The sequence below is a fragment of the Rhodnius prolixus genome, unplaced genomic scaffold, assembly GCF_049639745.1.
Source record: "Rhodnius prolixus isolate KJV_2025 unplaced genomic scaffold, Rpr scaffold_1, whole genome shotgun sequence".
Classification (NCBI taxonomy): Eukaryota; Metazoa; Arthropoda; class Insecta; order Hemiptera; family Reduviidae; genus Rhodnius; species Rhodnius prolixus.
In genome coordinates this window covers 65,625,623-65,646,830 of record NW_027411581.1, presented here as the reverse complement: position 1 = coordinate 65,646,830, position 21,208 = coordinate 65,625,623, and the positions used below count along the sequence as shown (strand labels likewise).

Below are 21,208 nucleotides of genomic sequence, written 5' to 3'. Positions count from 1 at the left end.
AAGCGTTTCCAAGATGGCCGGAGAAGACGTCTGAGATGATGACCGCCCGGGACGCCCTTCCCGCGTCCAAAAATGGATGAAAATATCGATTATAATTAATCAACTTTACTACCACTGTGGTGCTTGCTCAATTCCATGAAAGAGTAAGGAAAAAACGACCCCGATTTGTGGAAGAACAAGTCATGGGTTCTCTCCATCAAGGACAACGCGCCACCTCACACTGCATTGTCTGTCACAAGACGACGTTTCTAGCCAAGTACAACATCTCAGTTTTAGGCCTTATCCGCCTGACCTGACCCCATATTGGCTGTTCCTCAAAGTCAAATCTGCATTAAAAAGGAACACGATTTCTCGGTCCGTTGAAGCTGTGAAAGAAAAAGCGGCACGCGTCATGCAGAAGAGCTCATAGAAAAAGACTTCCAGCACTGTTTCTGAACAATGGTAAATTCGCATGGAGCGTTGTAGGGATAGGAGAGGGGTGTATATTGAAGGTGATAATAACTAAATATGTATAAATTTGAAAATAAAATGTTTTACAGCAATAGTCTCGTTATTTAATAGCCACACCTCGTATATGTGGGGCATGTGTTGGTTTAGTGGCTTTGCAAGTGGGAATAGCTCTAAGTTCGAATCCCGCGTTTAGCTACATTTTATTTGTTAGCAAAAAACTTGTTTACAGTAAAGGATGTGCTTCCGCCTCCTTTCACATTTACGTTAAGCCCCGCCTGAAAAACAAAAAAAGGCGATTACTTTACTTTTTACAAAACTTTCAATTGTGGAAATCTATAATGTTAATTTTTTGTGCTTTCTTAATAGGACTCTCAAATTAGAATTCTTAATATCTTGCTTTCTAATATGGAAACGACAGTAAGTTTGTAGGCTACGATACCTTAAAATATGGGAACCCATTAAGGAAATAGTATTTACAAATAAACATGTCCGACCACTTTGCTAATTTTTATTAAACAAACTGGGCTGCTAGCTTGTATTGTGCTGTTCAGCTAGGCAATTGGACAATAGGTTGAATTATACAACCAACAGAATAGAACTATTCAATCTTAATAATGGAAAAATTGTTACCCAAGAGATATACCTACATACATTATTTATAATACCCATAATGTTAAAGCTATCAAGTTTTATTTAGTGGATTACTAAACCTTATTTTTATAGGGGATGATATAATTTAAATAGTCTTACAGACCAAATTTCTTAAATCTTTGTACTACTGGCCGAATTGCACAGCTAGCTATATGGTGAGAATGGAGACGGGCAGCATCCAATTGAGATATCTTGTCTTTAGTAGAGCTTTAAACTTCCTAATAAAGATTTTGAATATGCCCAATAATCGCATTCCTAAAGTTTGTTACAACAGGATGTTAACAATGGACGGTTTAGTTGGTAATAATACTAAATTCAACTGGGTTTCGCAAATGAAGGAGTACTTTGCTGACCTCGGATTTAGCTGGCTGTGGATAGAACAGGATGCTGGATTGATTGAAAAAGAAAAAGCCGCCATTCTGAATTGTTTAAGGGATAGGTTGATCCGTCTGGACTTGGAGAGGATTGCCAAGTCTTCCTATAGTACTATGTACTCTATGCTCGTTAACAAGCATGGAAGTCAGGGCTATTTATCATATAGTGTACCACTAGATGTAATTAGGGTTGTGAGTCAAGTACGAATGTCATCTGAAAAAAGGTTAATTGTGTACAGTAAAGGTGTGTTAAGTATGAGGTAAATTTGGAGTCAAATTGTGCTCTCTGTAACTATAGTCAGGAAACCTTGGCTCACATGTTTATTGACTGTCCTGCATTTTCTTTGTATAGAGAGAGATATTTATGTAAATATTACCCATTAACTGCAACAAGTATTTTCTCTATAAAGAATAATTTGATGTTTATAAATTTACAATTAACAGTTTAAAAATGAGAAAGTTTCTTTTAGACTTTTAATGGATACCTTTTAATTTATATTTGTTTTATTTGGCTTTTATCTTTATGGATATTGTCAAATTAGGGTTGTTTATTTTATTAATTTTTATTTTACTGGTTATTTTGTTCATTCATTTTTTTTCTCTTCCATTTGTTCATTCAGTTTATTACTACATGTTAATAGTTTGTATGTCAAACCACTCTCCATCTATCATGTACCAGTGTGTATTGTATAGATGTAAAATAAATAAAATATATATACGAGGTGTGTTCAAAAAGTAACGGGAATTTTTAAATTTCGCGGGTTTGGAGAGTCTGATTGTAAAATTTTTTTTTTTATTATGTTGGTACACATGCCCCTGAAGTACGATAAAATTTTCAGTAATATTCATTGTTTACTTCTTAAGTGGCAGCCGTTAAGGTTAGACGTGTTTTTCGAGCTTGGCGATTTTTGTTTGTTAAAAAAAATGGATCAAAGAATTTGTATTAAATTTTGCGTAAAAAATGAAATAAAGTGTGTGAAATGTTAATAAAGGCGTATATGGTGAGTCTGCTATGAGTAAAACAAGGATTTACGAGTGGTATAAGCGTTTCCAAGATGGCCGCGAAAACGTTGAAGATGACGAACGACCTGGACGTCCAAGCACATCAACAACCGATGAAAACGTGAAAAAAGTGAAAGAAATGGTTATGAACGATCGCCGAATCACAATCAGAGAAGTCGCTGATGATGTTGCCATATCAATTGGCTCATGCCATGAAATTTTTTCGGATGTTTTGGGTATGAAACGTGTGGCAGCAAAATTTATTCCAAAATTGTTGAATTTCGAACAAAAACAGCGGAGAATGGAAGTTGCTCAAGAGTCACTCAATGAAGTCGACAACGATGCGGATCTACTGAAACGTGTTATAATAGGTGACGAAACATGAGTTTACGGATATGATGTCGAAACTAAGGCTCAATCGTCCCAGTGGAGGCATACTGGATCGCCAAGACCGAAAAAGGCTCGACAAGTGCGGTCGAATGTGAAGGTTATGCTCACTGTGTTCTTCGATTTTAATGGCATAGTGCATCATGAATTCTTGCCACAAGGTCAAACAATCAATAAGGAGTACTACCTACAAGTTCAACGCCGTTTGCGTGAAGCAATCCGAAAAAAACGCCCGGATTTGTGGCAAAACAATTCATGGATTTTGCACCACGATAATGCACCTGCTCACACTTCATTGCTTGTTCGTGAATTTTTGGCCAAAAACAAAACTTTAACGATGCCCCAGCCTCCATATTCGCCAGACATGGCTCCATGTGACTTTTTTCTATTTCCAAACATAAAGAGAACATTAAAAGGCCGTCGTTTTACAAGCATAGATGACATTAAAAGCGAATCGCTGAAAGAGCTGAAAGCTATCACAAAGATCGAGTTTCAGAAGTGTTTCGAGGATTGGAAAAAGCGCTGGCACAAGTATATTGTATGCGAAGGGGACTACTTTGAAGGCGACAATATTAATGTAGATGAATAAATAAATATTTTTTTCAAAAAACGAAAATTCCCGTTACTTTTTAAACACACCTCGTAATTTAAATAGAAAGAAAAAAAAAAATCTGAAATGGGATAAGTGGTAAGACAAGGATTCTGTTTCAATAAACCACAAAAGTAAAACGAAAGCGTTCTTACTTTGTAGGACAAAACAAATATCCAATTTACCGATATGGCTCTCTTGAAGACATTATCACCGCTGGAGATTAGGCTATAGAGTAGGAGTTGTCCGGTCTTACGATTCCAAAAGAAATACTGAAAACTATAATCTTAGCTTGTTTTAGACCAGGGGTCGCCAAATGGACTTCAGACAAATGTTCTTATCTATTCCAACCTTGATGAGATAAAATTACGTAGCCTAAGTTCTCCAACTTACTGACTGAAAAAAAAAAACATTCGACCATTTTAATATTCAAAAAACGGAAGTTAGTACGTATCAAAAAGCTTCCTCAAAGAATATAAATAAAGTAGAAAATGACGTAAAGATGAGAAGAAGAAAATTTTAGGTAAAGAAAAACCCTTTTACCTAATTGAAAAGAGATGAATGTCACGATTCGTTACAGTCTTAATTACCCCCCATTGTAGAGTAACGAAGATGGACAAGAAGTAATTTGCTACCTATGGTTTCTTTACTTCTGTCTTCTGTTTACACTAATTATTAAGATCCATTTTTCTTTTTTCTTTTTTGTACGTGATAATGAAGCAATTGTTAATTCTTTTTGTTCATTTTCTTAGCACAGTGAATAAACTTTTATAAAGTTGGAATACTGAAATTGATTCACTGAAAAAAAACATTTGCTCTTATCTAGTAAATAAAATGAAATTACTGCAAAAAAAAATAATGCATTATTAAGTTTTTTGTAAAAAAAACATTAGTTTCAGTATAAGGAGGCACAAAACTTTTACAATCACAATGAGAAGAACAAAAAATAAGTGTAAAGAACAAAGCCAACAAGATTGAGAAGATTCTGAACAATAGAAATTTACGCTGAAACTCAAATCGCCTAGCTCTTAATTTTGCCTTAAAAATAATGATACTGAAGATGAATGAAAAAACTATATTTACACATTATTTTCATGAAACTGTCGAATATTGGGTAAAACTAAACGAAAATTATCTTAACTTAATATAAAAAATTTCTTGAAAAATTGATTGTTAGCATTTTCTTCCTCAATATTTACATAAGATTAATATTATTTCTAAAATAACAAGAAAAAAAAAAAAAAAATGCTACTAAAATATGAGAAAATAATAAAAGATTTAGTATTGGGGAAGCACCATTGTTCATATGCTTTAGACCAGCCCATAATTGGTTTTTCATTGGACGAGGCGTGGTTACTCTAGAGGTGGGCATGACCCCGCCCACTGTCTGCAACCTTACTACGCTGTGATTGGCCAATACTTTCAACCTAATAATTTCAATGAAATAAGTAATTTAAAATTTTTTTTCCAACATTTCTCCCATAGGTATTTGATAAACTTTTGAATTAAGCAAGAAAAAAAAATCCCTTTAAAAACACAATAAATAGTACTTATTTTGCAATAATAGTTCATGTTTTCCAAAATTATCGTTAACAGAAACAAAAAAACTTCATAATTTTTACTGTTTAATCGTGAAATAGACAAAAGAGGTATGGGCATACAAATAGACTTGTAAGCCACCATTAAATAGGCGGTAAGCTTACTTTATACTCCATCCGGTGGAGAACTCTAGTGGCAATTTCTGTAAACATAAATGCACTCACATTTAACTATCATTGCGACTCACTAGACTTATATAGGACCACCCTACGTTCATATTTAACTTATTTTTACTGCATTACATAACCTATTTTTCTGTCAATCTATCTACTGCACATCTCCAGGTTAGTGAAGTATGTAATTAGAGCTACTTCGTTTTGTAGGACATTCCTGGACTTGGAAAGATTCCACGTAAGACTACATTACTCAGTTAATTTGTGAGTAATTGTTTCAGTCTTATGCAAACATTATAATAAAAGGCGCCACGGTAGCCGAGCGGTTAGAGGCGAGACCTGCAAAGCTAATATGTATTGCGGTACTGGGTTCGATTCCCCGGTCTAGAGGCCTTGGATTTTATTTAATGGTTAATATGAGAAATTTACAGTAAAGTACGTTTGCTATTCGCCTCCGTCCACGACACCTAATTGGTAGTTGGACGTTAAGCCCCGCCTGAAAAAATAGGCGATTACTTTACTTACATTATAATAAATCTCACTTTATGTTACATTCAGAGAACCAATGATTGACTTGCCACTTATAAAAATATAGGTGAACTCTATTTTAATGTAACCTTCTTTTTTAACCGACTTAGTCACTTAAGGCGCATAGAGAAGATTTGCATTATTCCTCATTTATCCCTGTGCTTTCCATCAGCTGGTAATACTTTGCAATTTACAAGTATTTACTTGTTACTACTCCAGTAAACTATCCTATTATGGCTACTTGTATAACCAGATTTCAATAACAAATAAATCCTATTGATCTTGGTGTGCTCCCACCAAACAATTGCTCCAGCTATACGTCAATAGAGACGTCATCAAGAACTGATTGATTCCAAAGACCGGATTGCGATCATCCTCAACAATATATTGAGATGTGAAAACAAAGGAAGTCAACCTTACAATTTTTTTTTGGAGATGGTCTTTGGAATTAGAAAGGGAACAATATAGTTAGAGAGAAGATATTTCAAAAGTATTTCTTTCCTAATTTTCCAAAAACTTTCTACAATAATTGTTGGCACTCTTATTGGTAGAATGAAGGTGCAGTGTTTCAGAAAAGTGATAATAATTGATGGTGAATAGGTACCAGCTGGACATAATGAAGGTGCATTGGCCCGATCCTGGTTTAACCATTAGCAATGATGTGGTTATAAAAATTGAATCACTTAAATTTGGGTTTTTTAAAAATTTATTTGTAAAGTTAGACCAGCGCTAGACACGCTATAAGTAACAATGACAATTGCTGACATCGAACTAACTAATTGAAGGGAGAAGCTACCCAGTGGTAACATCTCCCTAAGTCGTCTCCCAGGATTAGCTACTCTCTTCAGAAGAGAGAAAATCGCGAGGCCACTGACGTCTTAATCGTCTGGGAAGATGATCTGGATGGTGATGAGAGGATAAATGGCGAACAAAGAGAATTGGAATGAGAGTGCAAGTTCTGGATGAAAACTTTTATAGCGAGTTCGAGGCAAACTGGACCTACAAACGGAATTTCTAGGTCTGCGGTGGATAGTGGATAGATTTGAGACGTAAAATGGAGCGTTAACGATAGTGGGGAAAATTTTAGACTGAAGAGATTGAATTAGTTGAAGATTGGAGCGTTTCGTTGAATTTAATCATCCAAAATGCTTAAAACTCGATTGTTATAATTCAATTGGAATTTAATCGATTAAATTTTTACGCATCTCTATTCTCGGAGATGAACCTACAAAATTCGCGGCATCCCTAAAAAACATTTCTAAATATAGAATTTTATAAACAAGCACTTTGGTAACGAATGATAAGTTAAAAATAAAATCTTTTGTGGGCAGTTTCCCGGAAGTACTTCTTCTCCCACTCCAAAAAGAAAAATGAAGAAAAACTTATTGCCCATTTGTGGGACGGGGGCAATTTTTCCTCTAAAACGAAAACAAAAGAGTGCAATCGGCTACAATTTTTTTTTGTTTTTTGTTTTTCCTAAGCATTTTACCATCTACGAAGGAAATTTTATCGTAACCTTTACACGGATAAATCAATAAAAAGGAAGAAAAAAATTCAGTAGCACTAATTAAAGCAGGAAACAAAGACAATGTGGTAAACGATGGGAAAGGAAGCGTTAAATAAACGATTAGACTAAAAAGAAGTGTTTTATATAAACCAGCCATTTATTTGTTGAATTACCAAAGTTGGCATTAACTCTAGTGTTTGTTTACACTTTGTAAACTTTGGGCAAAGTGGGGGGGAAAACTTTCACGGCTAATTATGCTTATCAGTACGGTTTTCAATTCTAAAAACATCTTGTTAACAACAATAAATTGTATTTTGTAATATAAACTAAATTTACAAAAACTAACAATCAACTTAATAGACATTTTTTAAAAATAAAAATAAAAAACATTTAAAGTTGTTTTTTTTTGGGGGGGGGCGCATCAACAGCTGAGGTTATTAGCGCCCGGAGCTTTTTCCAGAGCACTGCCGGCCTCCGGACAGTGTTCTCTCGTTACAGACAACGCTGTCCATCACCGGACAGTGAGCTGTTAGAAGCTCCTAGGAAGAGAAAATCTAAGAGGTCAGCTGCTGGATAAAGTTTTTTTTAAAAAAATCTTTTATTGAAATTTGCGACTGCAACGGTTGTTGCAACTAGCAAATGCGATGTAATATAGTGTCTTGAATGAAGATAGGAGAAGGTACCCATTGTCGTCACTCCATTAACGTGAACAGATGCACTATACTGCTCTTACGAGGAGAGTAGATCGCGGAGGCCATCTTCTCTTCAATCTCCTTTCCAGGATTACCTGGTAATGTGGAAGAAGAGAAGTGTTCAATTAAAGGATTAGGATGAGCTGCTGTTTTAAAGGAATGAAATTTTAAGGAAACGAGTTTTAGTAAGGTCCGTTAATGAAAGGGATTTTCAGGTCATTATGAATGGTGAGGTTAGAAATATATTGCGTTAAGTTTTTTGATTTGTAAAGTCTGAATGCGTCTAGAATTGGAACGTTTAGTCGGCATCCCCCATACTTCGGATGCCGTATGACCAAATAGGTCGCAGTAACAACAGCTATAAGAGTCTTTTTTTTTTTTTGTAGGGTTGAGTTTAGATCGTTTGTCAAATAGTCTGGCCGAGAAGTTTTGTAGCGTTGGTTAAGTTTCTTGTCTTTTCCAGTCTAGTATGGGAATTGATTCCATGTCAACCGTTTGTCCTAGGTACAGTCCAAGGTAGCCTACTTTGTCCACAGTTGGTATAAGGAGTTTGTGGTTCAAGATGATGGGAGCTAGGATTTTTCGTCTTACGAGTAAATACTATATATATTTTAATTTCGTAACGTTAGTTTTGATTCACCATTTGTATAAGCCAGTCCTATAAGTGGTTGATTTGTGTTTGTAGAGCTCGTGTAGCGATAAGAGGATCGGAATGAGGAGATAAGATTGCAGTATCGTTCAGCAAAGGTGGAGAGGATAGTATTTGGATGTTGAGGTATATCTGCTGTATATAAGGAGTAAAGAAGAGGACCTAGGACACTGCCCTGTGGAACACCAGCTCTGGCTAGATAGATATCAGAGTCTGCTGCTCCACAGTTAAAGTTTAAATGTAAAATATTTGTAATTTAGAAAAAAAAAGAAAAAAAAGTTAAACAAAATGGATGGTAGAAATGTGTGATACATAAAAAAAAAGTTTATCAAGAATTTTTTGTTATTTTACTTAAATAAACAATTTTCAAATTACTGTGATAAGAACAGAGTAGGAGCTCTGTTTGTTTGGGTGGGGGGTGGGGAATAGAACAGGAGAACAGGCGAGTAATTAAAGAAATTCGTAATCAAGAAGCTGTGTCAGTGAGGGAAGCTGGAAGAAGGGTACGGGGGCAATTTTTTTCCTCCCTCTCAGCCAGCACAGCTTATATGGTGAAAACGGCTGGCAACTGCGGGCCGGGAGGGTCGGGTTTTTGTCAAAAAAAAAAAATAAAAAAATAACAGGATGTCATAGAATTAAGAAGTCGGTGGTGGTACCAGGGCTCAAAACAGTAGCTCTAGAACAAAAAAAAAAAAAGAGGTGGCTCCCCCTCCACCGCTACACAAACCCAGTAGGAGTCACCAACTCACTCTATCGCTACTAGATGTCGCCACGTACCCTACCCGGAGCACAGAACTCCGCAGCACTGCCAACCATACTTCATTTATATTCTCTACTCGCAATATCCCGCCGACTCTCTCTCACCGCAGACGATTCTTTTTTTTTTTCCTGTACCTTCACAATTACACCACGACTACACAGTCATCCTGTTGTTCTTTGGGGAAATAAAATTAAAAAACAAAAAAAAAACAATACATTATTCATCTTCTAAAAACCTTTTATATCAAGTAAACTTTAATCTATATCTTAACCTGGGACCTTCAAAAGTTTTTTTGACAACCGTTTAATTCCGGAAACATCAAAAAGAAAGAAAAAAGACTTCCAATTTGTTTTTATCTTTTATCTAAGGATAAAACCATTTTTTCATTACTTTCTAATTTCAAGAAGATTTCACTGACAATGCCTAGCTGGATGATGAAAACAGCTGTGCGATGAAGAAAAGGATTAGCGACTTAATAATAAAAACAGCTGTGCTCATTTCAAATCAGAATGGTCCTTGTTTTTTGTTTGACATCATTCTTTAGTTTTTTTTTTAGCTCCTATTCAATCATATTATACGCCAGCGAAACATGGGTGCTCAGCAAGGAAGGTGAAAAGATACTCGGGGTTTGGGAAAGAAAAATATTAAGAAAGATATTTGGCCCGAAGTGCGAGAATGGCGACTGGAAAATCAGAAAGAACCACGAATTGATGGAATTGTTTGGAGAACCAAACATAGTCGCCCAAATAAAGAAGGGGAGATTGAGATGGTTGGGACACGTGGAGAGGATGCCTGCGGGAAGGGTGCCCCGAAAACTATTAAATAAAAACCCAGGAGGCAGAAGAATTCGAGGGCGCCCTAGACTTAGATGGCTAGATGACGTGGAGGAAGACCTTCGTCGGGCTGGAGTTAGAAGATGGCGCCTTAAGGCCGCAGACCGGAGCGGATGGGGGCAGCTTGTTGAGGAGGTCCAGGTCCTACTCTAAGGACTGTTGCACCAGATAGTAAGTAAGTAATTCATTCATATTTTTTGTCCCCCATGCACACCTCAGATACCCCAAAACTGGGAAGACTTCTAAGGAAGGAATACTGATTCCACTCAAATACTGGACAGCAGCTCTGTCTCTGTAGACCAGGGATGGCGAACCTTTTTGAGATGTGGGTCAAATTTCGTTCATTTTTTTTTGTTTAGTACTAGCTCTTGGGTCACTAATGCCCACAAGAGTTAAGTTTAAAAATTGTAAACTGAATATTTTCAAGGCTAAACATCTTTAAAATTCAGTTTGCTTAACGGGTAAAACGGGGACGAAACAAGTGGCTATGGAAGTCTCTTTTTTTACAAACATAACCTGAACAAAAGTGTGTTTTATCAGGAGAAAAATCTAAATATGGTTATTTGCTGCTTTGGGTTGTCCATTTTTTTGTAACAAACAAAACATGAGTAAAATTATTACATTTTATTTGATATTTTGTAAACACTTTTGCTTTATTTCAAATTTACTACAAAAGCATTTGTCGTCATTTGCGTTTTTAGAACTGTAACGATCAAACTAAAGAGGTTATAGATAGCATTTAAATTGCTTTTGTGCCAATGAGTGTTTGAAAAAATTACGATAGAATATAAATTATCCAACACAATTAGAAAATCTAAATCAGGCCCGCGTAAACAAACAAATGGTTGCCTAGCAATTGTGGGTTAGTGAAAAAGCTTGCGCGAGTCAGTGTCTGACCCGCGGGTCATAGGTTCGCCATCACTGCTGTACACAAATACCCAGAGATTACCATATCTTTTTTTCGCCCGAAATTCCCTGGAAGGAACAAGACAACCTGAGATGACCACTTCCATAGAAGCCTTAATTAATTATCTTCCCCCACCTAACAAGACGATAAATCCTCCTCGTCCTCCTCCTCCTCTGGATACGATGACCTGGAGAAAAAATCAAATGCATTTCCACAAGCTTGCGTTATAAACTAATTTAACTCCGAGAGGGGGGGCTCTCCCGTTTTCTACTCAGAACCCCCTGTGAGAGTCATCCATTCTTCACCCTTGGGCGGGTCGCAATGACACCATGGGTCATAAGATCGAAATCAGCAACCTGACATTACTGGCTCCCTAGTGACACTGGAATCAATCCATCAAAAACTACATTTAAAATAATTTAAGTGTAATAAACTCGATCAGAGGATGACATCGTTGTTATTCACTGAGTCAAATAAAAAAACCAACAATAGCTGTAATTTCCTGCTCAGGTTAGAAACCTCTACCTTGGTTATAGTATAATTTTTTGTGGGTGTTTATTGTACATACTACAATCAGCGCTATAAGTAACAGGTGATAGCAGTAACAATAAATAACAAGAAGTATAAGAGTGAAGAAGTTACCACAATGGTAACACTCCAAAACATTAGACTATTAGTTCCACTCTCTTCACTTGAGAGGAGATTACGGTGGCCACACTGTCTTTTAAGGCGTCTTATCAAGAAGAGTTCTAGAAGAAAGATTTTTGAGCTACGAGGATTTATATGAGATTGCAGGGTGAAGTGTGGAGTTTTCTGTATCGTGTTTTCAGCGACTTGTGGTGACAGAAAAGGAATGGTTAAGGTCAGTGTGTATAGTCCCGGTTGGAGACGTAAAAATGGAGCGTTTACTATAGTTCAAAGTATTTTAATTTGAAGCGATTGAATCCTTTCGGTGATTGGAGCGATTGGTTGAACCTTACAGATTTCTATTCCATACGCCCAGATGGGTTTTAAAACAGAAGTACAAGTCAGTCTTTTGTTGTCCAGAGAGAGTTTTGATCTATCGTATAAGAGTCTTTTAAGTAGTCAATAGCGTCTGTTTAGTTCTGTTCTTTTTAGTCTAGTGTGGGGATATAGTCTAATTAAATCACTCGATTCTCACAAAACAATCGATTTATTCACTTTTAATGTGAACTTGAATTAAGACTGGAAAGAGAAAATTTTTGTTTTTTCTACAGAGCAGTCAGAAGAAGAAAATGATGATACATTTGGGCACCATTTTTTTCCCAATCTTCCTACCAGATTTAAAAATTGTTCTAATATATTAAACAGCTGATTAAGTCACGTAAAATAAGTTGCCTCTCACGTTTATTGGAGACTGCCAACATATTTCCACAGCATCAATTTGAAAGCTTTGAGCCATCAGGCTGAAGGCTCAGTTCATCTCACCAGCTGGGACGTATGGAATTTAGAAAAAGATATATTTTGGAGACGTTAACGCTTTCTTGAAGGAGGCCAGGCCAAACTCTGTAGAACAGACGAATTTTAAAAAAAAGTACATACAATATGTATCTAGAATGGACTTAAAAATTATTATTTTCTATAGCAAGTTATTGTAGATGTTTAAAACTAATTAAAAAATAATCTAGAAATTAAAGTTAGTTTACGCAACGAACGAAAGATGGGAATTCATCAATACAAGTGTAACTTGATACACAGCATCTCTCCCATTGTAAGTAAGCATTCAAGTAAGAAGATTAGGTAATCATTTATTTACAGAGAAACAGAGAGAAATCTGATAAACCATCAAGAACAGATCCAAAGGACTAAGGTTACCACAACATCCTAAACAAAGCGACCTCATCTAAAGATTCCATTCAGATTCTTGCCAAAAATCAATTTTTAGTGTTGTTCAAAAGTTATTTGAATTTATGATTTTTTAATTTAAAATTCTGAAAAAATTTTATTCCAAAATTAATTGTTGATAAATTATTCCATTCCAAAACTTTGTAATCCTTAAAACCATGTCCAGAAAATAATCATTAAAAACGTTCTTCCAGAGAAAGTGTTCAGGATTAATTTTTTTATCTTACCAAAAATTATTATTTGCCGGCATATCAGCTGGTAACATTATTATCCTTAATCTTAATTGTATTGGTAACTTCCATTGTTGTATAAATCAAATTATTTATACCTCCAAAATTTCACCTTCTATTTCTCTTAAACTATTATCAGTAAAATAATGCGAATTATATCAGTTTTAGAGAATACTATTCTCTACATTTTGATAAAGGAATAATTAAAATCCGTACAATAGGAAGAGAGATATAGATGTTTGAAATTTGAAGTAGTTGCAAAACCTCCAAAATTTAACCTTCTATTTCTCTTAAATTATTATCAGTAAAATAATGCGAATTATATAATGGACCTTATAACTCCCACAGTAAACAACAGATTATTCGCATGAAATTTTGTGCTCTCACACACTCGGTTTTACTGAGTAGTGTGCTATAGTTTTCTTGAGTACAGATCCATTAGTTGAGAAGATATCAAGAGTTGAAATTTTTTTGGGTCATGGTTTTGCTGTGAAATGGGGCCCTTATAACTCCCACAGTAAACAACAGATTATTCGCATGAAATTTTGTGCTCTCACACACTCGGTTTTACTGAGTAGTGTGCTATAGTTTTCTTGAGTACAGATCCATTAGTTGAGAAGATATTAAGAGTTGAAATTTTTATGGGTCATGGTTTAGCTGTGAAATGGGGCCCTTATAACTCCCACAGTAAACAACAGATTATTCGTATGAAATTTTGCGCTCTCACACACTCGGTTTTACTGAGTAGTATGCTATAGTTTTCTTAAGTACAGGCCCATTTGTTGAGAAGATATTGAGAGTTGAAATTTTTTTGGGTCATGGTTTTGCTGTAAAATGAGGCTCTTATAACTCCCACAGTAAACAACAGATTATTCGTATGAAATTTTGGGCTCGCTCACACTCGGTTTTACTGAGTAGTATGCTATAGTTTTCTTGAATACAGATCCATTAGTTGAGAAGATATTGAGAGCTGAAATTTTTTTGGGTCATGGTTTAGCTGTGAAATGGGACCTTATAACTCCCACAGTAAACAACCGATTATTCATATGAAATTTTGCGCTCTCACACACTCGGTTTTACTGAGTAGTATGCTATAGTTTTCTTGAGTACAGGCCCATTTGTTGAGAAGATATTGAGAGTTGAAATTTTTTTGGGTCATGGTTTTGCTGTGAAATGGGTCCCTTATAACCCACACAGTAAACAACAGATTATTCGTATGAAATTTTGGGCTCGCTCACACTCGGTTATACTGAGTAGTACGCTATAGTTTTCTTGAATACAGATCCATTAGTTGAGAAGATATTGAGAGTAGAAATTTTTTTGGGTCATGGTTTAGCTGTGAAATGGGGCCCTTATAACTCCCACAATAAACAACAGATTATTTGCATGAAATTTTGTGCTCTCACACACTCTGTTTTACTGAGTAGTATGCTATAGTTTTCATAAATACAGATCCATTAGTTGAGAAGATATTAAGAGTTGAAATTTTTTTGGGTCATGGTTTTGCTGTAAAATGGGGCTCTTATAACTCCCAAAGTAAACAACAGATTACTCGCATGAAATTTTGTGCTCTTACACACTCTGTTTTACTGAGTAGTATGCTATAGTTTTCATAAATACAGATCCATTAGTTGAGAAGATATTAAGAGTTGAAATTTTTTTGGGTCATGGTTTAGCTGTGAAATGGGACCTTATAACTCCCACAGTAAACAACCGATTATTCGTATGAAATTTTGCGCTCTCACACACTCGGTTTTACTGAGTAGTATGCTATAGTTTTCTTGAGTACAGGCCCATTAGTTGAGAAGATATTGAGAGTTGAAATTTTTTTGGGTCATGGTTTTGCTGTGAAATGGGTCCCTTATAACCCACACAGTAAACAACAGATTATTCGTATGAAATTTTGGGCTCGCTCACACTCGGTTATACTGAGTAGTATGCTATAGTTTTCTTGAATACAGATCCATTAGTTGAGAAGATATTGAGAGTAGAAATTTTTTTGGGTCATGGTTTAGCTGTGAAATGGGGCCCTTATAACTCCCACAATAAACAACAGATTATTTGCATGAAATTTTGTGCTCTCACACACTCGGTTTTACTGAGTAGTATCCTATAGTTTTCATAAATACAGATCCATTAGTTGAGAAGATATTAAGAGTTGAAATTTTTTTGGGTCATGGTTTTGCTGTAAAATGGGGCTCTTATAACTCCCAAAGTAAACAACAGATAACTCGCATGAAATTTTGTACTCTCACACACTCTGTTTTACTGAGTAGTATGCTATAGTTTTCTTCAGTACAGGCCCATTTGTTGAGAAGATATTGAGAGTTGAAATTTTTTTCGGTCATGGTTTTGCTGTGAAATGGGTCCCTTATAACCCACACAGTAAACAACCGATTATTCGTATGAAATTTTGGGCTCGCTCACACTCGGTTTTACTGAGTAGTATGCTATAGTTTTCTTGAATACAGATCCATTAGTTGAGAAGATATTGAGAGTAGAAATTTTTTTGGGTCATGGTTTAGCTGTGAAATGGGGCCCTTATAACTCCCATAGTGAACAACAGATTATTCGTATGAAATTTTGTGCTCTTACACACTCTGTTTTACTGAGTAGTATGCTATAGTTTTCATAAATACAGATCCATTAGTTGAGAAGATATTAAGAGTTGAAATTTTTTTGGGTCATGGTTTTGCTGTACAATGGGGCTCTTATAACTCCCAAAGTAAACAACAGATTACTCGCATGAAATTTTGTGCTCTCACACACTCTGTTTTACTGAGTAGTATGCTATAGTTTTCTTCAGTACAGAACAATTAGTTGAGAAGATATTGATAGTTGAAATTTTTTTGGGTCATGGTTTAGCTGTGAAATGGAGCCCTTATAACACCCACAATAAACAACAGATTATTCGTATGAAATTTTGTGCTCACACACACTCGGTTTTACTGAGTAGTATGCTATAGTTTTCTTGAGTACAGATCCATTAGTTGAGAAGATATTAAGGGTTGAAATTTTTTTGGGTCATAGTTTTGCTGTAAAATGGGGCCCTTATAACTCCCACAGTAAACAACAGATTATTCGTATGAAATTTTGTGCTCTTACACACTCGGTTTTACTGAGTAGTATGCTATAGTTTTCTTGAATACAGATCCATTAGTTGAGATGATATTGAGAGTTGAAATTTTTTTGGGTCATGGTTTAGCTGTGAAATGGGGCCCTTATAACTGCCACAGTAAACAACAGATTAATCGTATGAAATTTTGTGCTCTCACTCACTCTGTTTTACTCAGTAGTATGCTATAGTTTTCTTGAATACAGATCCATTAGTTGAGAAGATATTGAGAGTAGAAATTTTTTTGGGTCATGGTTTAACTGTGAAATGGGACCTTATAACTCCCACAGTAAACAACAGATTATTCGTATGAAATTTTGTGCTCTTACACACTTTGTTTTACTGAGTAGTATGCTATAGTTTTCTTGAATACAGATCCATTAATTGAGAAGATATTGAGAGTTGAAATTTTTTTGGGTCATGGTTTTGCTGTGAAATGGGGCCCTTATAACACCCACAGTAAACAACAGATTATTCGCATGAAATTTTATGCTCACACACACTCGGTTTTACTGAGTAGTATGCTATAGTTTTCTTGAGTACAGATCCATTAGTTGAGAAGATATTAAGAGTTGAAATTTTTTTGGGTCATGGTTTAGCTGTGAAATGGGGCCCTTATAACTGCCACAGTAAACAACAGATTAATCGTATGAAATTTTGTGCTCTCACTCACTCTGTTTTACTCAGTAGTATGCTATAGTTTTCTTGAATACAGATCCATTAGTTGAGAAGATATTGAGAGTAGAAATTTTTTTGGGTCATGGTTTAACTGTGAAATGGGACCTTATAACTCCCACAGTAAACAACAGATTATTCGTATGAAATTTTGTGCTCTTACACACTTTGTTTTACTGAGTAGTATGCTATAGTTTTCTTGAATACAGATCCATTAATTGAGAAGATATTGAGAGTTGAAATTTTTTTGGGTCATGGTTTTGCTGTGAAATGGGGCCCTTATAACACCCACAGTAAACAACAGATTATTCGCATGAAATTTTATGCTCACACACACTCGGTTTTACTGAGTAGTATGCTATAGTTTTCTTGAGTACAGATCCATTAGTTGAGAAGATATTAAGAGTTGAAATTTTTTTGGGTCATGGTTTAGCTGTGAAATGGGGCCCTTATAACTCCCATAGTAAACAACAGATTATTCGTATGAAATTTTGTGCTCTTACACACTCTGTTTTACTGAGTAGTATGCTATAGTTTTCATAAATACTGATCCATTAGTTGAGAAGATATTAAGAGTTGAAATTTTTTTGGGTCATGGTTTTGCTGTAAAATGGGGCTCTTATAACTCCCAAAGTAAACAACAGATTACTCGCATGAAATTTTGTGCTCTCACACACTCTGTTTTACTGAGTAGTATGCTATAGTTTTCTTGAGTACAGATCCATTAGTTGAGAAGATATTAAGAGTTGAAATTTTTTTGGGTCATAGTTTTGCTGTAAAATGGGGCCCTCATAACTCCCACAGTAAACAACAGATTATTCGTATGAAATTTTGTGCTCTTACACACTCGGTTTTACTGAGTAGTATGCTATAGTTTTCTTGAGTACAGATCCATTAGTTGAGAAGATATTAAGAGTTGAAATTTTTTTGGATCATGGTTTTGCTGTGAAATGGGGCCTTATAACTCCCACAGTAAACAACCGATTATTCGCATGAAATTTTGTGCTCTCACACACTCGGTTTTACTGAGTAGTGTGCTATAGTTTTCTTGAGTACAGATCCATTAGTTGAGAAGATATTAAGAGTTGAAATTTTTTTGGGTCATGGTTTAGCTGTGAAATGGGGCCCTTATAACCCACACAGTAAACAACAGATTATTCGTATGAAATTTTGGGCTCGCTCACACTCGGTTTTACTGAGTAGTATGCTATAGTTTTCTTGAATACAGATCTATTAGTTGAGAAGATATTGAGAGTAGAAATTTTTTTGGGTCATGGTTTAGCTGTGAAATGGGACCTTATAACTCCCACAGTAAACAACAGATTATTCGTATGAAATTTTGTGCTCTTACACACTTTGTTTTACTGAGTAGTATGCTATAGTTTTCTTGAATACAGATCCATTAGTTGAGAAGATATTGAGAGTAGAAATTTTTTTGGGTCATGGTTTAGCTGTGAAATGGGACCTTATAACTCCCACAGTAAACAACAGATTATTCGTATGAAATTTTGTGCTCTTACACACTTTGTTTTACTGAGTAGTATGCTATAGTTTTCTTGAATACAGATCCATTAATTGAGAAGATATTGAGAGTTGAAATTTTTTTGGGTCATAGTTTTGCTGTGAAATGGGGCCCTTATAACACCCACAGTAACCAACAGATTATTCGCATGAAATTTTGTGCTCTCACACACTCGGTTTTACTGAGTAGTATGCTATAGTTTTCTCGAGTACAGATGCATTTGTTGAGAAGATATTGAGAGTTAAAATTTTTTTGGGTCATGGTTTTGCTGTGAAATTGGGCCCTTATTACTACCACAGTAAACAACAGATTTGCATGAAATTTTGTGCTCTCACACACTCGGTTTTACTGAGTAGTATGCTATAGTTTTCTTGAGTACAGATCCATTAGTTGTGAAGATATTGAGAGTTGAAATTATTTTGAGTCATGGTTTTGCTGTGAAATGGGGCCCTTATTGTTCAATATGGAAGGGGTAGGGGGCGTGGCCTAAAGTTCTCGTCGAATTCGATGATTAGTGAATAAAGAGGGGGGCGTGGCCTAAACTCCCCTTGAATTCGATGATTATTCAATAAGTATGGTTGGTTTAGGTTGTGGGCGGAATTGGGATGGCGGCCATCTTGCACAAAAAAGGTGCACATTTTAGGTGTGCCAGAATCCCCATTTCCCTACTTCTGGAATACTATTCTCTACATTTTAGTAAAGAGTTCATTAAAATCCGTACAATAGTAAGTGAGATATGAAAGTTTGAAAATTGAAGTAGTTGCAAAACCTCCAAAATTTAACCTTCTATTTCTCTTAAACTATTATCCGTACAATAATGCGAATTATATCAGTTATAAAGAATACTATTCTCTACATTTTGATAAAGAAATCTTTAAAATCCGTACAATAGGAAGAGAGATATAGAGGTTTGAAATTTGAAGTAGTTGCAAAACCTCCAAAATTGAACCTTCTATTTCTATTAAACTATTATCAGTAAAACAATGCGAATTATATCAGTTGTAGAGACTTCTTTTCTCTACATATTGGTAAAGAAATCATTAAAATCCGTACAATAGGAAGACAGATATAGAGGTTTGAAATTTGAAGTAGTTGCAAAACCTCCAAAATTTAACCTTCTATTTCTCTTAAACTATTATCAGTAAAACAATGCGAATTATATCAGTTATAGAGAATACTATTCTCTAGATATTAGTAAAGGAGTCATTAAAATCCGTGCAATAGGAAGAGAGATATAGAGGTTTGATATTTGAACCAGTTGCAAAACCTCCCAAATTTAACCTTCTATTTCTCTTAAACTGTAATCAGTAAGGCAATGCGGATTATATCAGTTATAGAGAATACTATTCTCTACATATTGGTAAAGAAATCATTAAAATCCGTACAATAGGAAGAAAGATATGGATGTTTGAAATTAGAAGTACTTGCAAAACCTCCAGAATTTAACCTTCTATTTCTCTAAACTATAAACAGTAAAATAATGCTAATTATATCAATTATAGAGAATACTATTCTCTAGATATTGGTAAAGGAATCATTAAAATCCGTACAATAGGAAGAATGATATGGATGTTTGAAATTAGTAGTTGCAAAACCTCCAAAATTTAACCTTATGTTTCTCCTAAACTATTAACAGTAAAATAATACTAATTATATCAATTATAGAGAATACTATTCTCTAGATATTGGTAAAGGAATCATTAAAATCCGTACAATAGGAAGAGAGATATAGAGGTTTGAAAATTGAAGTAGTTGCAAAACCTCTACAATTTAACCATCTATTTCTCTTAAACTATTATCAGTAAAACAATGCGAATTATATCAGTTATGGAGAATACTATTCTCTACATATTGGTAAAAGAATCATAAAAATCCGTAGAATAGGAAGTGAGATATAGAGGTTAGAAATTTGTAGTAGGTGCAAAACCTCCAAAATTTAACCTTATATTTCTCTCTCTTAAACAATTATCAGTAAAACAATGCGCATTATATCAGTTATAATGAATACTATTCTCTACTTATTGGTAAAGGATTCATTCAAATCCGTACAATAGGAAGAGAGATATAGACGTTTGAAATTAGAAGTAGTTCCAAAACCTCCAGAATTTAACCTTCTATTTCACTTAAACTATTATCAGTAAAATAATGCGAATTATATCAATTGCAGAGAATACTATTCTCTACATATTAGTAAAGAGTTCATTCAAATCCATACAATAGGAAGAGAGATATAGACGTTTGATATTTGAACCAGTTGCAAAACCTCCCAAATTTAACCTTCTATTTCTCTTAAACTATAATCAGTAAGACAATGCGGATTATATCAGTTATAGAGAATACTATTCTCTACATATTTGTAAAGAGTTCATTAAATTCCGTACAATAGTAAGAGAGATATTCACGTTTCGAATTTGAAGTAGTTGCAAAACCTCCAAAATTAAACCTTCAATTTCTCTTAAACTATTATCAGTAAAACAAAATGCGAATTATATCAGTTATAGAGAATACTATTCTCTACATATTGGTAAAGGAATCATTAAAATCCGTACAATAGGAAGATAGATAAAGAGGTTTGAAATTTGAAGCAGTTGCAAAAGATCCAAAATTTAACCTTCTGTTTCTCTTAAACTATTATCAGTAAAACAATGCGAATTATATCACTTATACAGAATACTATTCTGTACATATTGGTAAAGGAATCATTAAAATCCGTACAATAGGAAGATAGATAAAGAGGTTTGAATTTTGAAGCAGTTTCA

General features: G+C 34.9%; 1 protein-coding gene and 1 long non-coding RNA gene across 7 annotated transcripts in view; both read right to left on the bottom strand.

Moving 5' to 3' along the window:
* The window catches only part of Eip63E (cyclin dependent kinase Eip63E), a 237,518-nt gene that overhangs the window by 49,039 nt on the left and 167,271 nt on the right, over positions 1–21,208 (bottom strand). The window lies entirely within an intron of this gene.
* Positions 1–21,208, bottom strand: part of LOC141446157 (uncharacterized) — a 75,786-nt gene that overhangs the window by 4,646 nt on the left and 49,932 nt on the right. For both annotated transcript variants that reach the window (XR_012453556.1, XR_012453555.1), the window contains 2 exons: positions 12,408–12,568; positions 3,609–3,849 (listed from right to left, as the gene is read on the bottom strand). This is a non-coding gene — a long non-coding RNA (uncharacterized lncRNA). The remainder of the gene's footprint in view (positions 1–3,608; positions 3,850–12,407; positions 12,569–21,208) is intronic.